The sequence below is a fragment of the Pinus tabuliformis genome, chromosome 2_2, assembly GCF_031772625.1.
Source record: "Pinus tabuliformis cultivar Carrire ecotype Pingquan chromosome 2_2, CPIR1, whole genome shotgun sequence".
Classification (NCBI taxonomy): Eukaryota; Viridiplantae; Streptophyta; class Pinopsida; order Pinales; family Pinaceae; genus Pinus; species Pinus tabuliformis.
Window position 1 is genome coordinate 195,184,912 of NC_142300.1, and position 7,757 is coordinate 195,192,668.

The window sequence follows — 7,757 nt, forward strand, 5'->3', positions numbered from 1 at the left end:
CTACAACTGCGCTTAGCTTGCATAGTTGTAACCATCCTCACTGATGTAGGCTTCTTCTTTCCCTGCAAGTTTCTTTTTTCCCCATTATCATCCCGGCACTCAATAGCCTTGTCATAGAAATCTACTTTGGTTCTGTGGAGGTACAGCCAATCCATACCCAAAATCATACTATATGACCCCAATGGAAGCACATTTAGATGTGTTGATGTACGCATACCATTCAACTCAAATGCACAAGCTCTTACCCAATGATGAACCCTTTTCTTAGTACCCGTAGCCAACTACACCAACCAAGACTCTGCATGCACTTCTTTTCTCAAACCACACTTATCCATCAGGTTAGGATTAACATAACTATAATTATATCTAGGGTCAATCAAAATAGAAATAAATTGACCACAGAGCTTACCTTCCATCTCAATAATGAATGCCTAGTGATCTACCTACTTGGTGTCCACAACTGCATAAATCCGAGGAATGTTATGGCCCACGTCCCCAATCGTCTCCTCCTCGTGAGCACTATAGATTTGAGGCCTACCACCCTGGTACTATGGACAATCTTTCTTGCGATGATCTTTGCCACATATCCAACACTGCCACTGTCCCATACCATCACCTCTATTATGTTGCTCTCCGGGTTGTGACCCATGTGCCTTCTCAATTGCATTGAACTTCTTGTATGGAACAACATTTTCTTTCTCACCTATATCCTCAGGTATTCCCTACTTTGATGGCCATTTCCCTTTAACTTTCTCATTTCCCTTCAAATTGCGCTTAGGCTCAACTTTACGCTTTGACTACTCATAAAAATGCTTCAACTATCTAATGGCTTCGTCCAGTGATCGTGGCTCAACAAACTCAATATGGTCTTTATATGTTGTTGGAAACCCACTGATGAACCTTTGAATCTTTGCTTTCTCATCCTTGAGGTAAGGCACATACCTCAACAACTCCAGGAATGTTAGGGTCCAACCCTAACCCCTTTATTTATGTAATAAACCCAATATGGTCGAGTCATAGTCATAGTTAATTAAAGAGTCAATAAGCCCGTATTAATAATTGTAAGTGGTTGACCCTCATTTATGAAAGGGACCACAGTTAGTTGCAAACTAGCCATAATTAATAAATAAAGTGGTTAACCCATGTTATGCAAAGGACCACTAGTCGTTAGGTTGTTGAAGGTCATTTAGCTATAAATAGTCGTAGTTAGAAGGGAAAGATCATCAAGTCTTATTTTGTAATTGAGCTTCGCTTTGCTGGAGGTTGCCCCATCGAAGAGTTAAGTGAACATTGAATTCATCTCTGAATAATAAAATAATTGTTGTTTTTCTCATTTTATTCTGTGTTTTGGGTTGTATTTCTTCGCATATCTGGTATTCTGGAATTTCTCGCAAGTCAAGAGCATAACAAGGAACCTGCTAGTATACTCATCATTTGTCATAGGATCCATTTGCAAGTCATAAAATACCTTAGCTCTATCATCATAATATCTCTAAGATAGGTACTTCTTCTTACAGAGTCTCTCAAACTCATCCCAAATCAACTCTTCTTAAATTCCCTTGAGATTCTTCACATCTTCCCACCAAATATATTCTTCCCCTTTAAGACTAAAGGTGGCTATCTTGGCTTTCATATTCTCTGAGTAGTTGTGCAGTCAGAAGAACTTCCTCATCCCAAGAAACCATGCCTCTGCATCTTCTGAATTCTTCATCTTTCCATCAAATGTAGGAAGCTTAACTTTCTTGAACTCCTCAGGAAAATACCCACTCCTCCTATAAGGATGATGGCAATGATGATGATGATGTCTCTTGGACAATGAACTAGAATGAAACCCATACATTCCAGTCCTCCTGTCAGGTGTACCCAATGATCTTCCACCTCTAACTGTGTCATCTCTATCCAACCTGTATCCTAATCGAGACCTGCTACCATAGGCTCCATTAGTCTTCTCTTCCTATTCTTGACTAATCCTCAGTTGTCCCTATCTTTGTGTCTGACAAACTCTGAAGGATAACTGCATTGACCTTTGCCTACTTTTCCTAAGCCCTTGTAAGTCTTTCCTAAGCCTCAAACAACTTGTCATTATCTGCCTTACAAATTATGATCTATGCCCTCAAACTCCTCAATGTGTCTGCTATACCAAGGGAATACTCATCTCCTTATTGCCCAATTGATCTGTAAGGAGAGTCACGTGAACTCTAGTCTACCATTTTTCTCATCATCTTTGATTCTCTTCTTCCTACAAGTGTACCATTTCAGATAAGCCAAATAGATACCATAATCAAAATCATACCTCAATGACATTTATGGGAGGCTTATCTCATCTACAAAATCAGTCCACATTAGCATGATACATGTATAATCATAATCATATCAATATATCAACATCATGCATGACCATTGTTATACCCCTATTTGCCACTCCATTATAGTGAGAGAAACCCAATATACTCTTACCTCAGTTGTTTGGCTTAAATGCATCCATTTTCACCTTTTCTTTTACTTATGTGAGATTTATCCCATGTTAAAAGGGTGAAATTACACAATTGAGAAATTTCTCATAATTATTTCTCCAAAATATTATAATTATGAGATAATATTTATTCCATAATTGAGATAATTGAGAAAAATCTCGTAATTGTGAAAAATATTTCTAGAGTTTGTCATTCCCAAGGAGATCAACTTGACCTACTTGTGTATGAGTTGGCTAGGGGTCCATTATTGTAGAAGTTTCCTAACTTCTCAAGCTCCTAGGTGTCTAGATACATTATCCTGGAGGATGGAATGAGCCTTTATAATCTCACCAAGAGGGAAAGAGGGAGAGTATCCAAAATATAGCACGAGAGCTCTACTGTCTTGGGAGAGGAGACCATATTGCAGGTTGGAGAAGGGGATCTTATTTGTTAAAGGTATACATTTGATGTACTTTCATTTATACGGTTAATAAAAATCTATGTTCCCTTCCTTACATGATTTTTTGTTCAGTGGGTTATATGATCATATCTATTTCTTTTGATTTGACGCTCTTCTGAGGAAGATCAGATGTTGTCATTGTTTAGTTGTGTTTGTGCATAGGGATAGAGATCCGGTGTAGACATGTTGGATTTCTCGAGTGGATCGCAAGATTTGCATCGAACTCAAAAACCTTCCCCGACATGCGAGGATTCCACGTGTGATCTCTTATATTTATAGCATAGATCTGACTGCTTTCTACATGCATGACCATCTAGATTGGGGTCATTATTAGATTGTATTAGCCATTATATTTTTTTGTCTAGTGATCTCAATCAGGAACGAGATCATGGAGAAATAACTCCTTGCATAATTAAATGAAACAACCATAACAACTGCATACCATGACCTCATGCGTGATAACCATAACCATGACAATGTGTACATAACCACATGAATCTAGCCCATCAGGTCCAAGAGTTTGAACCATGCTCCGATACCACTTTGTAATGCGCCTCCTCTCATATCTACCCACTTTCACTGGCTTTCCCGAGGTAAATATGAGCTGAGGGGATACTATGACATGACTCAACCTCATAGATGATCTTAAGGAAATGGATCCAACATAACAAGACCTTATTGACTTCCCTCTAGTGCTACAAGACCCCCAAGAACTAACCAACCATTCTAGGTGTCCAACCCCTAAGATAAATCTAGTTTTCAGTGATCCAGACCCCTATTCGTTCCCATGGAAAGGCCTCTAAGTGACTCTAACCCTCTAGTCACTCCCATAGGCCTACTTCCCGGTGACTGCAGTCTCTTTCAGGTAGTTTTGTGCTAGCAACTGCGAGATTTAAGCCGCTTTTTCAGGGCTAGGATCTTGACCCATGCCCAGAACTTAATGAAACTTCTAGAAATGATAAATAACACGGATCCAAATCCTCTAACACAAAAATTACTCAAGGAATTGACCTAACTAGGTCTAACCATTATAGTCATTTCATCAAACACATGATGAACATACAACCTACAGGTCATGAATGCATATTCGAGCATAAAGATATTAAAATTATCTGAGTTTTATGAAGAACGCCTAGTTCCCTTTCACAATATATGCAATAACATATATTAGGTCATGCATTAAATAACCATTCATTTATCAACCAAACATGATAAGAACCATAACTTGGATCTGGATAAAAACCATGCTTATAACCAGCATATAACCAAATAAATAACAATGATAGAACAACCATTAAAGCCACATAATAAAAAATATATTTACTCATAAAATACAAGAGGAACTTAACTCTTATTGACATATGCAAAAGCCAACCAAGTCAGGGACTTCCACGTACCACCCAACCATAGATTGGGCTAAACCAATTCTTTTTTTCAGCCAATCACCCCCGTGCCATATTCCAAGCATGAATGTGGTATCTCATGGGATAAACCAATCCATAAACAACTAACAGAATACAGAGGTTAAACCACTTCCACCCTCAAAATATTGTGATCTCACCTAAACTGGTCTTGAGATCACAAAACCAAACCAAGCTTGGATGCCTCAATATTCCTTCACCATCCCTTGAGGAATTTTCCTATCTCCACCCACCTGTTGAGGGATTCCCAGAGAAAACCATCTCCCCCCCCAACCCTTGGGATTTTTCTTAGACCACCTCACCCAGATCCAAAACCTTCCATCAATCCAAATTTCAACCAATAATGAATCCCATCACACCATGGCTATATGGAAAAGGCAATGCAAGGCTAAAACCACTGTCAACACCCGAAAAAATCCATGCCAACAACAACAAAAAAGCCAAACATACACATGCATATACCATGCATGCCAAAACCAACTAGGAAATCATATATGTAACCTATTACCTGCAAGTATTCTCGTTGAAGCAGCTTGATCCAACCTTTCCTTGCTTGATCCTTGCTTTTCCTTTGCTTTCCTTGTCCTTCCTTTGCTTACTTGCTTTCCTTCTCCTCTTGGTGCTCTTCTCCTCTCTAAAACCAATTCTGAAATTGAACTAACAAAAGACCTCAAACTGATGCTTTGATGTCTTTTTATTATGGATGCCTCTAATTTCTTCATTTTCCTTAATTTTCCTTCAATTTCCTCCTCACATGAAACTTGTGACTTTTCACCTTCCTTTTCTCCTAATTTCCTTTATTTTCATAAAATAAATGCCAAGAATACCTTATTTCCTTCCTTTGCCATTTCCTTTTCCAATTTCTCCTTAGCCATAATAAACAACAAGTGATGCCCACTAGGATACTTTGCCCAACATTCAGCTTGGAATACGTGTCCCATGACCTTGGTCTTTTTTTTCCTTTATTAAATTTATTACATGAACTTTTAACCCAAGCTTGTTACACCTTAATTGACTGAATAGAAGCCCTTTCATCCCCAACCCCTAGCATGCCTCATTCAACATCCAATTGGGGCCCACGAATTGAGAATTTATAACAAGTGGAGGGATTTCTAGCTCCTTCCAACCTTTCTAGATTCCAATTTCATCATTCTTCCATTCGCATATGTCTCTTAACCAATGGATTCCCTTAGATTATAAGTAAAGCATTGTGGTTTCTAGCTACGAGATTTCTCTCAAGGGAGGGAGGTCCATAACTCTATCTTCCCAAAATTTGACTTTTCACCTATTTCCAAGAATCCATAATAGGGACTCCCTTAAAATACGTGTCGCCCTTTCATAGTTTTTCCATATTGTTGTGCCTTACGAAGAATTAGAATGCAAGGGTTGGTCTAAACAACGAATTATTTCCCTGCGCATGTATTTCCTCAACTTATAGATTTCCACCAACTTTTAGGCCCTGAAACTATTCTCAAAATAACCTTGGCCCCCAGTGTTATATTCATTAGTTTCATGTCTTTTATGTTTATACCCCATGCGAGACCAGTGCCTTAATTTGTTTCCATTGCACCAAATGAAACTTCTCTTGATTTTCCTTTCCGCTATGCAAGAGGAAATTTCTTAGCATTTTATTGAAGAGATTTAGCACTCAAGATGGTGCTATGATGGTTGAACTCTGATAAATAGGAAAAGGTGACAAGAATGATTGAATTTGAACCATTTTTCCTATTGGATTCAACCAATGTGCTCCCCAAATTTTTATTTTTCCTTCCATCTTTGGGATGATTCTTAGCCAATCCTATGCCCTTGCATATTTTAGGGAGATAAGGATTCCTAAGTAGGTGAAAGGGGTCCATGAGAGTAGTAGGTTGAAATCCAACTTCCTACCGATATAATTTAGCTCCCCATTATTCACATTCCATCCATAGACATGAATTTTTTCATTATTTGTTAAGTTACTTAATGCTTGACAAAATGTGTTATGAAACCAACTCACAAAAAGATAGAAAATATAGATCAACGCCTTCAAAATAAGCCTCTTTGAGGGGGAAACCTCCTTTACATTACACAAATGAACAATTCTTGGATGATACAAATGACAAGACCTCCTTTCTATATATAGGAGTCTAAGGGGTCATAATATAATCAAAGCCGACATAACAATAATAATGTAAAGGCACAATAATAACAATAGTGGGATTCTATGGGGCACAATAATAACAATATGGGGACTACATGGGCACAACAATATAGTAAGGGGGTCGTACTAATAACAATAAGGGGTTACACTAGTAGTATAGGGACCTAACATGCCCCTCTCCTTCAAAAAGTGTTGTCCTCAATGCTTGAGTAGTTATGGATGCTTCTGTATAAAATTCTTGTCCTCCCACATGGAATCTTCAGCGGGTAAGTTCTTCCACTTAATGAGATACTCTGAAATTGATCAATTTTGTAGTTGTCGTGTTCTCGTTTCTGTGACTGCTCTAGGTTCCAATATGATTTTTCCTTCCTCGTCAAGTTTTGGAAATATTTTTTGAACTGAGATCTTCTCATTATGTAAGGTTGTCATTTCTTAAGTGTGTGTAGTCTTACCAACATTTCCTTCTCATAAATAGATTTGGGTAAATACTTTCCTTTGATTGGATGACTTTTGAAAGCAATGAGTCTTTCTTCTTGCATTAAAACATTGCCAATTCCATTTCCTGAGGCATCATATTCCACAATAAAGGTTTTTGTGAAGTTTGGCGTAGCTAAGACCGGTGCTTGGCACATTGCCTCTTTAAGATGTTCAAAGGCCTTTGTTGCTTCTGGAGTCCATGAAAATGCATCTTTATTCAATAATGTTGTTTTCGGAATGTCTTCAGTCTTCATTCTTATTTGATGATATCCTGAATGAAGATCCAACTTGGTGAAGTAAATTAATCCATGCAATTCATCCAATACTTCATCAATGACAAGAATGAGAAATTTATATTTAATAGTGAGTTTGTTGATCTCTCTATAATCCAGACACATGTGCCATGACCCATCCTTCTTGTGCATCAATACTACTGGAGCAGAGAAAGAACTTTGACTAGGTTGAATTATACCAGCCTCTAGCATAAATGCAACCATACGTTCAATTTCACTCTTTTGGGCATAGGGATATCTGTAAGGCCTAATGTTTGGAGGAACACTTCCTGGAACCAAATGAATAGAATGATCATGATCATGAATAGGTGGGAGGCCTTTGGGAGTCTCCAATACCTTGGAATGATTATCCAAGACTTTTTTTATATCTAGAGAAATAGATGATTTCGGTTTGGGAACCTCTAGCGAACATAATTGTGTAAGTACGCCTCATTTTTCTTTCTTTAGAAGATTTGTCAGTCTGTTAGAGATGATTATCTTTCCCGGTTTCCTTGTGATACCCCTTAATTCAAC